The 14319-nt window shown below is 40.9% G+C and overlaps 1 long non-coding RNA gene across 1 annotated transcript in view; it reads left to right on the top strand.

Annotated features, from left to right (window-relative positions):
• LOC308071368 overlaps positions 1 to 14319 on the top strand; it is a 39505-nt gene that overhangs the window by 16664 nt on the left and 8522 nt on the right. Inside the window, exon 1 of the long non-coding RNA XR_013931117.1 lies at positions 1 to 14319. This exon is cut by the window's left edge and continues 16664 nt beyond it. This is a non-coding gene — a long non-coding RNA (uncharacterized lncRNA).

The raw sequence follows: 14319 nt of genomic DNA, 5'->3' as shown, positions 1-14319 counted from the left end.
AGAATTGCACCCCTGAGGTACAGCCAAGCAGAACAGCATTGAGAAAGAAAGGTGCTTTCGTCTTCACTCATACTCAGAGAACCCTTTTTGATTTTACATGCGATCTACCTATTATTTTATAAAGATTTTCAAGGCCTATTTTCAATTTTTTTTTCAGTCACTTCTCATTACAGCAGTCACTTGCTAAGGAAAAAGATTACCAGTTTGATTTTTTTATCCCCAGAGAAGCTTGGCCAAACAGGCACTCACACACAGAGGCAGACAGAATCTCTGTTACTTATGATAAAAATAAGCTAACATCACCTGCTTCTGAAGGTAATCAGATATTGCTCATATTTCAAAGCTCCAACACTTAATACTAATGCCTGTTCTGAAGATGTTTGAAAGAAATCTAATTACAACATAACTAAAAGTTATGGAGAGATGATGGGAGAAAATATTATTCATCATAACATGCGCCATAAAAATGCCTTTTTAAAAGACAGAGGGAAAGGCCATACTGTAGGGAATATTTCATGGCTAGTGGGAGGGTTAAATAAACAAATGATAATAACACCAATCAGACCTCTTTGCTTAAAGCCTGCAGAGTCAATCTGCTTCTGACTGTGGAGCTACCAACCAGCAAAGGCAAACTAATTAGACACAGTCAAACACTTAGGCAATCACACCTTGTGAATGTAAGCGTCTTCCTGTCATTTGGCAAGTCTCTCAGCTGCCTCTGAGCGTGAGACAACAAATCCCCTGCAAACAAGTTCCTCACTCTCCCTGTTAGTGAGATCTAACAGAGCACAATGGCTGGAGGTGAAAGGTGGCAGTCTAGTCAGGTAATGACATCGTCTTGAACAGCCCACATTAAAATAGTGGCACTTGTTTAGACTAGCCTATTTGCACCTACCTGCAGAGGGCCTTTTTAATGTAATTATTAGCCTCTGCAGCCCTGCTTAGGATTTGAAAATATCATTCATTTTCATCTTGCTTCAACTACCGCTGCTATCTCCTATTCAATCCCAGTCACCTCATCTCCCCACAAGTAAGTGTAGAAACAGAAGCAGATGAGAAGAGTTGAATTAACAAGAAACAAGTTGGCAGGTGAGCTGTGTGACACAACAATAAAAAAAAAAAAAGCTAAAAGATTTGACAATATATTCTAATCACTACCTGACTGTAGCAGAGCTGCAGGCATTGAAATAGCTTTCTGGGGGAAAGAGAAAAGACAGCAGGAAGATGGTCTAAAACCTCTCATGCAAAACTCAAGGGCAGGAACCAATCCTTACGAGCCTTAGAACAAATATGTAATTACTGTCTTTCAAAATTGTCTGATTTTCTCAGGATTTAACTATTCACTATTGACAAAATACGACCGGATGTACAGTTGTAAGGAGCGAGATAGGTAACCACCACCCAATTCTAGCCTGAGAGACCCAGGCATACAGCTGACTGCAGAAGACACAAGCCCATAGGAAAGAATTGTGCAGCCACAAACTAAAGCTTCCATCCAGTTCCCTAATGAGAACCCACATCACACCGGGGAGGCGAAGCAAGTTATTTTACCTCCCTGTGTCATTCACAAAAGGTCCAGCAAGAACTATCTCGGGGTATCTCAGAGTGTAAACGGAACGTTTGCCAGATGAGTGGGGCAGGATGCATTTGAAGAGCACTCCAGCAGTATGCAGCCAGCGGCAGTCAAAAAAGATGGGGAGAAGAGGGACTGGTCCAAGCAGGGAAGCTGTAGCATCCACTTCCTCTTGCCAGGGAAGCACAAACCTGTCCAGCATGAGTCCACTGTTCTGGGGAAGTTCTACAAAAACAAAAACTGGATGGAAGATACACAGAGGAAGAAAAAGAAGAATTTCTGCTTCCTTTGCAAATAGAGCAATTTCAATCTATTTTAAGGTGATGTCAATAAGGAATAAAAGATATTTTTTTTTCTTTGTCTAGCATCAGTCTCCTCACAGAAAGGACATCTTATTTACAAAATCAGTGCTAATTCCTGATAAAGAGAAGGCTCCCAAACAGCAAGTGTGGAAAGTTTGCTCCATGTGATGTTTACCCTTTTGGTACACTTACTTTGGGTTCTATTATCAGTCAAGATAATTTTGCTGTCTTTGTGCTGAGAAGGTATTCAGATTAATTTCTCCAGCGCACAGCAGTTTCACAGATGACTGTTGTAGTGTAGGTTACCATCTTAATCAGTGGCACTGCCCAGCCTCCCAGGCTGAAGGAGCACCAGAGAGTCATAGTATGTCCCAAGCATTGCTGTTACCTACTTTGTTTGTTTGTATTTTTTTCCTCCATCTGGCTATGATGGATGAGGGTCCTTTAACTACACTTGTTCTGTAAAGTGATATTATGCATCTGACCTAAAATGACAGCTGGAATCAGGGCCACACTTAGAGATGATCATGCCCAACACAAAAATATAAGTGAGTTCTGGAGGGTGCCAGCCCTGGGTCAGTCTCAGCTTATTTGTCAATCTGCCAGTTCACTGCTCCTCAGTGCTCTCCTTCCCTGACTAGCAGAAGGCACTGCTTTCAGGGGTAGTAAACGCAGCATGTTGAGAGACAAGCAGTTGGCAGGTGTCCTTATGACGGGTGGCAAAAGCAAGACAGGTAGCCAGATGGATCTGGTGCGGCCCAAGGCAAGCACTGAAGCAAAGGGGTGAATCAAAATCAAAGGGTTACTATACCCTGATGGGAATCACTGATTATAGTGACACTGCATAGGCAAACTATGTACACTGCAAGCTTTTATCTGTGCTCTGGTGCCACTGCAGTGTCTTGGGCAAATCTTCTTGAGCAGTGACATTCTAAGTCATTTTATATTGCTACCATTATTGCTGCTCATGTCAGTTTGTCTCCCATCAGTCCATCCTCCCTTTTTCCACTTGGTCTCACTTTGAGACTTGGGGGGTTTATTAGCATTCACTGATCCTCTGGGCTCTGTATTAATTTGCTGTTAAACATTTGTACCACTTCCATCAGAAATCAGGACATATACAAACTAAATCTACCGATTATAAAAGAAGAACATTTTGCAGAGAAAAATATAATCTTTCATTAGAATAGCTGATCTAAGTGGGGAAAATGGGCAAGCTCTTCAGCCATCGTATCCTTAAGCTAGCTATGATAACCTGAGACAACACAGCTACTATTACTGCAATATGGCTATTAAATAAATAAATTAACTTGAGGAGTTCAGTCTGAAATTTTCAAGACTAAGAGACTGAAAATAACTCATTTGGTCTGGATAAATTATTCAGTGCTATTGCACCACTAATACTTGTTTATTTATACTTATTTATACCCACACATACACAAACACACCACCCCAACACACTGTTACTTAGCTAAATATTTTAATTATATAAAATATTAAGTGATGAATACAGTATTATCTTACATATAATATGACCTGATTTTTCAAGCAAAGGTGACATAGTATTGAAGCATCAGTCTGTGTGACTCTCTGTAATGACACGCCCCACCATGAGAAGCAGCTGCCTCACAATATGCCTTTGCTCACGCAAGCCTGTCAAAATTAGGATGTGACCGATTCCCCTATGTGTACCCATTTTCCTCTCAGTATTGCACCTCATTTTGCATCACACTTCATACTTGCACCTAGAGGGCCCTCACTTGCAGGTTTAGCTCAGATTTAGAGGGTAGGCTAAAGGACACCTGCCCTTCTGGAAGGCCAGTGACAAAAGCATTAGAAGCACAATTACCTGCAAAATGGAAGAGACACCGTCCATCCCTTTGGCCACAGGACAGAATCAGGGGTACTACAGAAAATGAAGGAACCAGGATTTTGTCACAGCTGGTCACCCAGATTCCTCCCACCTTTTCCTTCAGCCATCAGATCTGAATAAAGACAGAAGGGATGTTCATAGAGAAACTAACTTCCTCAGAAGACAGACATCTCCTGTACCTGGCACCAGCTGTCAGGATGCCTGAACAACAAAATTTGTTCTTTCATTTTCTTGCAAATAGTTTTTTAAAGAAAACCATGTTCAAAGAGGGAAACATTTCCACAATAAGGAGCAGCCAAGGAGATGGCTCAAAAGAGACCTGAGGCAAATTAAAGCCCAATTTAACTTTTGCTCAATAACTCCACTTTATTTGGATTAATCATTTATGTGGTGAAAAACTTCAGCTTACTACACTAGAAAACTCAATTAATACCCAAAGTGCTCAGAGAATTGGGAAGGGGAAGCATGGAAGTAAAACTCCAGTTACTGAGTTAAGAAGCAGAAGTAAAAGCCTTTTGACACAGAGCATTAGAAATATCGAAGAGGAAATGTTCCCCCGCAGCCCACAGCAGGAAGAATGCTTGCACAGGGGGGTTGGTGAACGATAAAGGATCGTAAATCCAGGTGTAGGACTCGGGAATGACTTGTACCACACTGTGCCATTGCAGGTGGGCCCCAAACAACCAGCCAAAGGCCACATGGGAAGCCTGTAGCAAAGCAGGGACAACAGTGTCAGTGTCCCAGCTGCCCCACTGGCACAGTCATCACCCTCACTGCCTCCTTACATATATCAGAAAGATGGTTTGCCTGCCTGCTCCTTGCATTATGGAAAGGATGTTTTATCTTGGCTTGCAGACACTTTCCTGATTGCTCAGCGCCGTTAGCGTAAGGACTCTTCATGACTGGGCGTGCTTCCTTAGGGGCTGCTCTGTCTCTGGTACGAACCATATTCAGAACTGTGTAAAAGGGAAATCACAGCCTTGCCTCTACCACCAAGAGATGAGATGACAGAAAAAACCTCCAGCCTTTTTCACATCATCCATTGCTTTTCTTTTGGATCTGTGTGTAACTACACAAAAACCTCTTAAATGCACAGGAACGTAAGTCACATTTTATCGCGGTATCAGACATCACTTTTCCTCAGTTGTGAAGAATCCAAACCATCAAAGCATGAAGCAAGTTGGGGGGCAGAAGCAGTTTGTGAATTACAGCTTTTTCAAAAGGGAATGGAGGGAGCACTTTTGTTCTCCAGCAAACTTAAACTTAGCAGCAGAAACCAAGTCCATAACCAAATTTTTCTGCTGACTCCCTCATTTGCTTCTTAAACATAGAGGAAGGAATATTAGGTTCAAGTAGTAGCCACAGGAAAGGGGAAAGTGAGTAGCTGAGACTGAATGAAAGCTTGATTGCTGTGGTTTCTCAGGTTTTATCACATGAGAATAGGTTTAACCCTTCAAAATCTGGTCACTTCTCATCTGTGGTAGGAAAACTGCTTTTAGAAAGAGGAAAAATGTACTGGTGCATATGGTATACCATTAATAAGTCTCACACCCCGTAATAGGAACATTTGTACACAAATGTGAGTTTTGGGATCTAGCCAAGAGCAGAGCACCCTAGTGAATCATAATGCACAGCTAATGAGTTATTTTTGGTAAATTTGGCACTTGGAATTAATAGAACCAATTTGTCCCCCAAAAGCTAAATCACTTATCGCTTCTTTGGAGGTGCTAAGTGGATCTAGAACTTCAGGACGCTGTCAATAAAAATGAAAGAAACTCATCAAAGCTGCCTGTTAATTTGTGCTCCTCTCTACTTCCGTTTAGAACAAAGGAAAGATTATGAGATGCTATGACAGGCAGGCAAGAGTCTATTACAGGAAGCAATAGCGCAATTTAACTGTGCTCCAGGGCTGATGCTTATTGTCTGAGGTGGGTGACCATGAAGAAAATAGACTATTGTTTTTGGAAAACATCCAATTAAGACAGCTAGACCCAAAGTGCAAAGCTCTGAAAAGATGTTGAATTGTCCATGTCCTAAGCATTCGGGGATGTGGAGTTTTCGTTCAGCCTGCTACAGACTGCTTATAAATTCAGATCTGGAATTATATTTCACATCCTTCTGAAAAAGAAAGGTATTCAATTCAAATTGAAATTGAAGGGAAGGCTGGGAGGTTAATATGAGGTTTTGGGTTGGGAATGTCTCTGGTGGCAGAAAAAAGTCTAATTATTTTCCATTTAGAGAGTATTTCTCTAACTCAGAAAGTCATTGCCACAGACACCAGCTGTATTTCCTATGGGAAATTCCCCTTAACTCCTCCCTTTCAGGTGTAAGTTGCCATTAATGCCCTTCCTATGTTGAGCAAAGGAGCTGCATATGGATGTGCAAAAGATATCCACTGAAGTTTCCACTTTAATATCCAATGAAAAATGTATTTGGGTAGGGAACTCTAGTTTTGAGTGTATAGCAATTGTCTGCATTAACCAACCAGTCTAAATGGAGTGCACTGAATAGGAAATGAGAGTAAAGCAAAAGTTAGACCTATGCCAAACTACCTGAGTGTAATGTGGATCGCAGTGAACTGTGACTCATGTCATGTCGTGTTATGTAGCATCAAATCACTGTACAGTGTGACACAACATAAGCAACATGAGTGGCGTGAATGTGACACAGCACAGCCTTTTTTCCTCTCTCCTTCTCTTTTTTTTTTTTTTTTTTTTTTTTTAAAGAGCATTTTACTTTTAATCAGATAGCTGCTGTCAATTCAGATAACAGCTGCCTGACCCAAATTTTCAGCTGAAGTGGACGAATACTGAAGTGTGGACTTTCTGTTACGAAAAGTTAACATTCCAGACTAGCATCTCTGCGCTAAAAATACTCCTGTCTCGTTCTCTTCCCTCCACCCGATTCTTCCTCCCCTAACACTAGTTACGTTTTCTTACTGATACTGAATCAATAATTTCATTTCTATATTACAAATCTTAAAACAATACTGGCAAAAAAGTATACTGGAATTTTACTTACTGATATTTAATTATTGATGTAGGCTTCTTTAAACATATTTGGCTCGCTGAAACAGCTCTTTAGAACTGTGTTCCATTTCTTATTGCTTACCTATTCTGTTTGTTCTCTGCCTCCCTGATCCTTTTCGATTTTCTGCAGGTTAGCAAGTGCTGCATTGTCTGCTTTTGAAATGTGTCTTTAGGCATGCTTTTGTTTGACAAGGAATGCCAAGGCTGAGCTGACAAAGTCTGTTTGAAAATCTTTTTCCAGGTATACAAGATCAGTAAATCTGTTCAATGTATTCTGTGATTAGTATTTTTCTTCAGATATTTATATCAACATTTCAGGTTTAGTGAAAGATGTTTTCTGAGCATACCTGTCAGTGGGAAACCTACTAAAGGTAAGTAACAGTATCATTTATATATTCAAATGTATAAATACATTTATGGTAAATAGTTGACATCTCTCTCCATATAACTTAAAAGAAAATATACCTTTAACAAGCACTCAGCCACTGTTCTTTTCACAGGTTGAAACAAATATCAACTTAAGAAAGCTGTCTTTTAGGTATTTCGGCTGTAGCTCTTTACAACCAGTATCAATTTAAACATAATATTTAGATTTCTGCACCCTTTCCCCTGCAGGGGCAGGGGCACTGGGGATAACATTTGTCCTATAAGGCAAACTCTCAGGTGAACAAAGCCTTTATAGATTCAGACACTGCACACTCATGAATTCAAAACAGGGTTTGTTTGTTTTTTTTTCAAACTGAAGACACATCTTTTGCCTTTTACCTACCCAGCTGCAACACAGAGATCATGTCCTTGACAAAACAATTTGGTGAAAGCGGTACCCAAAGCCTGCCTTAAAGACGCAAGCTACACAAAGGTGGCATAATTAAAACATGCACATCCTTCCGTTACCAACACATCTATTTGCCATGGGATACAATGGCCTCAAGAGGCAGCCTTTCATGCTAGTGACCACAAATAATTTTTTGAATCCTTAGGGAAAAAAGCACAACAGTCCCAAACCCTTCACCTTTTATTCCTGCCCTTCACTGAGCTGCCATCACATACTTCTGTTGCCACTAACTGCCTCCCAGTTAGGGCTGGAGCCTGATATACTCTATCTTTGCATGCAGACACCTGAGCAAATGACTCCCAAATACCAGGTGGTGCTGGGATTTACCAGGTGGTGCTAGGATCCCCAGCAGTTCTCTCTGATCTGGAAATGAAAGTTTGCGTAGAAGATTTGACACTAACTGTTGATGTGAACTGAAGGCAGAACATGGACCTAGCTGAGGGAGAGAGATTTTCATGTAGAACAGAATTTTCCTTCTGATAGCCACAACAAATGCTTGTTGGAAAGCAGAAGGCAAGTAAGGGACATTTGAATCTCTCCTATGGTGAGATTAAATCTGCTCTCCTGTGGTGAGATTAGGTCTGCTCTCATCTAAAAGGCTGAAGAAATTCTTCAACAGGAAAGAATTCTCATTTTCCTGTGATCAAAACTGGGTAATAGAAGTGTCGAACTCTTAATTCTAAAATAAGCAACACGTGTGTGTATGTGTGTGTGTGTAGGGGTTTTTTTGTTTTGTATCTTTGATTTTCATAGAGGACTAAACCAAACATCTAAATTTGAACATGACAGAATCCAAATCCAGACCCCAATTTTGTCACCTTAACCTAAAACTGCTTTACTGTAATTACATTCTAAGATTTTCTTGTCCATTAATAAAGTTTACACTTAAATGCCCTGTATCCTTATCAGGCATTGTCCTAAGCAACATGGAGCCACCTCCAGTCAGCAATAACAAAGATTTTTACATCTATTAGGTGTATTAAAATTCCACTGACCCCTCTATTTTCTTCCATATTCCACTAAATTTTAAAGCAACATCAAGATAATAGTAGGCAGCCCAATCCTACCAAGGCATGACCTTGTCAAATCACGATCAGAAGAGATAAGCATGCACACTCCATGTTTTTTCCCAAAGGGCAAGGTACAGAGCTAAGAAAGACCATCAGAACCAAGACTGGAAACTTTAAAAATATGTCACTTCAAAAATATATTTTACTTTCACTTAATTTCAATTATATTCATGCTAATAGCAAAAAATATCCATAGATTTAAGAATGCACTGCACATTCCTTGCCCAAAGAAAGAAATAATAGGAAATGCCTGTTTTTATGTAAAAATAAAAACCATAAATATTCTAACAGTTTTCTGCTACAGCAAAAGTACTAATCTAGTGCATTTGAAACTGGAAAAGGATAACAATTGATCTTAACTTTGAAACATGCAAAAGTATTTTCCTTATGATCTTTTGCCATAGAAAATGAAACCAGTCAATTCAAACGTACAGAAGTTGATCTTGTTTAAAAGGTGCTTGGCTCTCTAATTACATGAGAAGTACCTTTCTTTAATAATTTATTAGAAATATGGGGCAAGATAAAGACAAAGTCTAAAAATACTCACCATGTAAACTAGTGTTGAACTGCTCTCTTAGAATTAAAAGCTGAAATTCTTTGACTGTCTCATTTTCTAGCAGAACACAAGAAAGGAATATTTTAGTTGGTTCTCACCCTCCAGGCAAAGTAGTATAAAACCTCTGGCCTGATTCCAACCCCATTATCAAAGGACCACTCACCTAATCTAAAAAAGCAGCTCTTCATCAATTTATCATTAACAAGAGCATTACAATATAATGTAGGGAAACGGCTTTCCACCAGGGATTCAGTTAATGGGAGTCTAGAGCCACATAACAAGCATGGCAGAAGATATGCCACAGTAGGTGAAGATAATATACATATATTCTACGCAAAGTATACTGCAAATAACTTCTCTTCTGCTGATGAGCTCTCTGCAATAGTTATTTTTTTAATATTTAAAGTTGAGGTCTCATTGAATTCTACAGCAACATACATGAATGCAAAATAATTAGTTGCTGACTCCCTATGAAAATGTTTTACGCCATTTATTTGTCATCAGTGAAAGTGTGGCTCTGGTGGGTTTTTGTGGGATTTCACAAGTTGGTGTTGATAACTGTTCACTGTCCCACTACCTCTAACCTCAGGAGTTCAAAAATCACAAGCCAGGTATTCAAAAATTCTGGAGGTGGTTAGTTATCACAAAATACCATGCAAGTGATCTTTGGGGTTTTATCCTCCTTCTGAGGATTAGGAGTATTTCTTCTCAATCTAGGCCTATAGCTTCATAGGGTAAACACACTACTTTATAATTTTTAAGCACAAGCTGAATTTGGACATACTCCTACAAATGCTGCAGCTGAAGTTTTAAGGAAAATGGTATTGTAAGGCAAGCCATAAAATCACAACTGGTGAATCTCTTGCAAGTATGCAGGCTGCTGTTCTGTCCTTGGTCGTTAATGTCACGTCATTGCTCCACTACACCACCCAGAAGGAAAAATTCAAGCCTGACTAGTGCAGGTAAGCAATTTGTTTCGTGCAGCTCACCAAAGCAGGTAATACAGAGTTGATGACATGTTTTTGAGTTGAAATTAGCTAGGAAAGAAAAGAAGACATCTGTTCTAGCCTAAAACTTGCCAATGTAAAGTTAACCAATCAACGATGCTTGATAAAAGTAGAACCAGCAGAATGAGCTTATATCAGATCAGCACTTTGCATCATGAGGCTGCAGGTTTTGGGGGACCTTTGACAGGACCCATGAAGTAAACTATATCAGTGAAGTAAAGCCTCATCTGAACTCAAAACAATAAAAAATACTTTATGGATAGAGAGCACAAACTGGACCTTCACAAGAAAATCAGAAAAGTCTCACACTATTCATATTTCTAAAATAATTTCTTCTTAAGAGAGACAGTCATTGGTATACTCAATATTATGCTTCCCTAGCACATAGGTTTACTGGACTATATTATTCTAAGACACTTAAAAAGACTGCTTTGGACTTCTCCAGTATAAATGAACTATTTTACACCAGCTGTAAGAAATTCATCAATTACAGGCCATACAAAAATTTCCTGTGCTTAAGTGAAGGTAAAAGAAATTATGAAAAAAAAAAAAAAGCCAAAAAATACTTTCAGTAAATGAACAGGCCTGATGAAATAGTGAACTGTGTGGCATTTACGTCACTTCAACTCAGATTTAGGAATGGTTATATATCCTGAAAAAAATACCAAGTGTTGCTATACATAACAGTTCATCTGATCAGCAATGCAGGTCACAGCAAACACTTCACCGCAGTGCTCGGGCTTACTGTGTGGGCCCCCTGCAGAGCAGAGACGAGTTCAAGGTTGCTACCCTGAAATTCAAAGTGTGCTGCAGGACTGGCCCCACCTACCTGTGAGACCTCCCTCCCCTTCTCTGACCATGACCTCCCGTGACAGCTGTGTTCCTCAGAACAGTGAATCTGCCAGCAAACAGACAAGATATTCCTGAGAGGAGATGACGACTTTTGGAAGAGCTGGATGTGGACTACAGACCTTCTTCCCTGAGGAGAAAAAAATAAACTCACTTGCAAACTTCAGTGCAAACCTCATCTGTCCAGCTGAACATCCCTCAATAATTTCTTCAAACAAAGCAAAATTCTATAAAACAATCAAACTCTTTTCCCGACAGGCTGAGAAGAGACAGAGGGGAGTGCTTCATACACAAAGATGCATTCACACACAGAGACTTCTCTTAGTAACAGAAAGTGTGTTGATATTACACTGCATGAGGGTACACAAGAACATACAGAGACCACACAACAGTTACAATGATATTTCAGGAACAGGGTAGGAGATGTACTACACTGAATCAAATAAGGAATGAAGTACTCATACAGATATTTCATGATATTGCCATTGGCCTCTATGCATTGCCAAAAGGGAATGATATCCTGATATACAGCTTAAACACAAAAGCAACCTTCTTAAAACATTCTAGGCATTATTGGACTGGGCATACTCCCTTCCTTCCAAAGCTGCTGGTGGCCTCTGCTAACAAGTTTTTTTGACAATAGCTTCATACAACATGGAAAATCCTTCACTTTTGACTATTTCCCTTCAAATGAGGAAGAACAAGACCAGGGTGGGAATGGTTACCCAAAGCCATGTCCTCTCAGTATTTTCAGGATTGCCCCCCACACACACTCCCATCTGAGACAAAGAGGCAAAACTGAAGAAAAAAAGGGCACAAAAGTCATGCACACCAAAAAAAATCATGTCAGTAGAAACTCTCTGCTTTGACAATTTCAAAATATTTCAGTTTTATTTCAGTTTCTCAAAGAAGACATGTTTTGTAATTCTACTCATGAAATATTTCAAACTAGAAAAATTACGTCTTGCTTCAGACCTGTCAAATCAGAATGTTGAAACTGCAGGAAGCATCTTCCAAGAAATTATTGGCATTTACTCATTCCTAATAACTGCTTTAACTTCAAGAAACTGACACCTTCCAGGGAAAAACCTGTTTTGCCAGAAAATTTCCAGCCAAACTCAACAAATAGAACCCCTCTGGAAGGTCTCAAGAAAAAAGTTCTGAGTGGTTTTCCCCGAGGGATCATTCTGTTAATGTTGGACATTAATTTCTATGTATGACAATGTCAGGTCAAAGCTGTCAAGAAGATACACAGAGGACTTCCCTCCACACGCCACCGCAGAGCCGCCAGGCTGCATCCCCCTCCAGGTGGGTGTGGGGAAACGCACAGATTGCAGCACCTTCACAGGAAGAGCCTAGTTTCAGAAAACGCAGTATCTGTACCGGTTAGATAAGGTACAGATAAGAACAGAGAAACCGCAAGAGCAGCACTGAAGGAGGAGAACCAGGCTGAGAAGCTGTAGGAGCAGCAGTAGGAGATGGGGATAAAGGTTACTGAAGGTCAAGTACAGCCAGCACATCGCTGCTGGCACGAAATTGCTGCTGCATTCCAGGAAATCATTCCCTCTCATCTTCCTGAGCCTGTCACATCCTATTTCACTTACTGGTTCCTTTTCAAGGTGTTTGTCTTATTTGTCTCCTTGGGTTTGCTGTTTATCTCCATTTATTCTCAGCATAATTTGAGGCTCGTTGTTTGAATCCTGTGACTGGTGGGCAGGCGGGGGAGAGCTAACCTGTGTAATGATCTGGAGAATCTATGTGGGAAGGAGAGAGTGCAAGATTAGTAGAAGTGATTACAGCAGGAGTTGTGATGGGAATATCATTTCACCAGAGCGAGCAGTGGGGGACCAGCTGGCCTGCGTCTCGTCATTTTTGCAGAAAACACCGAAGGAGCCACGTTACTCTGTGAGAGCTGTGTCCGGGAGCTATAAAATTACCTACTGACGAATAAGCCAGAAAGTTGTCTGAAATAAAGTTTAGGAAGCACTAACATACCTCACGCAATTCCAGCTTTATGGTAATGTATGTTAGATAATTAGCACCAATGGGTAAGTGGCATGAATGCTCATACATCGAAAGTAAAGCATTAGCATATATTTCGCAGATTACAGTTAAATTTATCATGAGCTACCCGTCTCTGCTGAAACAGTTCTTACAGCAGGAAACGCAGTCCTCCTTTGGAAAAGAAAAAGGTATTAGGACTTTACATTTGGCTTGCTGGGGGCTCTTTCGAAGAAACCAAAGCTCAATCTTCACAAATGAACAGTGAAGAAAAGAAAAGAAGCCCCCTGTCCCCAGCCTGGGCCTACCTATTGGTGGCAGAGCGCTGGCAGGGGCTGCCGAGCCGCCTCTGTGAGGAGAGGCTGGGGGTGCCCCGCACCGGGCACAGCCACGCTGAGCCCCACAGCCACGCATGGGGCACCTCTGGGAAAACGTATTTAAGGAAAGGGCAGAAAACACCAGGTGGAGAGGAGTGAAGGGAAAGAGAAACAACAGAGGGAACACCAAGGTCAGAGGAAGAGGTGCTCCATGGTGTGAAGATATCCACTGCGGCCCATGGAGAACCCCACGCTGGAGCAGACAGGTACTCCCGACAGGACTGCAGCCCCTAGAGAGCCCACTCTGGAGCAGAGGGAAGGTATGAGGAGAAAGGAAAAGCAGAGAACAACTGCAACGGGCTGATCACAACCCCCATCCCCACTGCACCGCTCAGGGTGGCTGTAGAGGAGTCTGAAGTTCAGCTTGGGAAAGGAGGGAGGAAAGTTGATGTTTTAACGTTTGTCTTTCTGCTTCTCACTACCCAAGTTAATTACTAAGTATTTATTTTAACTGGCAATAAATTAAGTTTAATTTTTTGCCAAGTTGAGTCAAATATTTGAGGGACATTGGCTCCTAGCCCCTTCTGAGCTTAGGACTCAGTGTCTGCATCTTCACTGCAGGACAAGTGTAGATGGATCTGGGGCAACCTGCCTTCTCCAGAGGCAAGACACTAAGTCAGCTCATCAGCTGTGCCTTGTACCTGCAAGAGGAGCTAAACTTCCTTTCTATAACACTCTGCCACATCTTGCATTCGTGAGACAGCTCCTGCCTCCTCTTGACATCCTGCCCTGGATGAAGTAGTATCTTCTCTGGCCCTAGTCATGATTGTATCCTTTAATTTTAGCATTGTAATATGTCAGTATTTGCACTGTGCAGGTTTTTAATCCTGATATTAACAATTTACTG

The sequence above is a fragment of the Falco punctatus genome (assembly GCF_963210335.1).
Source record: "Falco punctatus genome assembly, chromosome: 11".
NCBI lineage: Eukaryota > Metazoa > Chordata > Aves > Falconiformes > Falconidae > Falco > Falco punctatus.
Note: the sequence above shows the minus strand (reverse complement) of the source record. Positions and strands in the feature narration are given on the sequence as shown.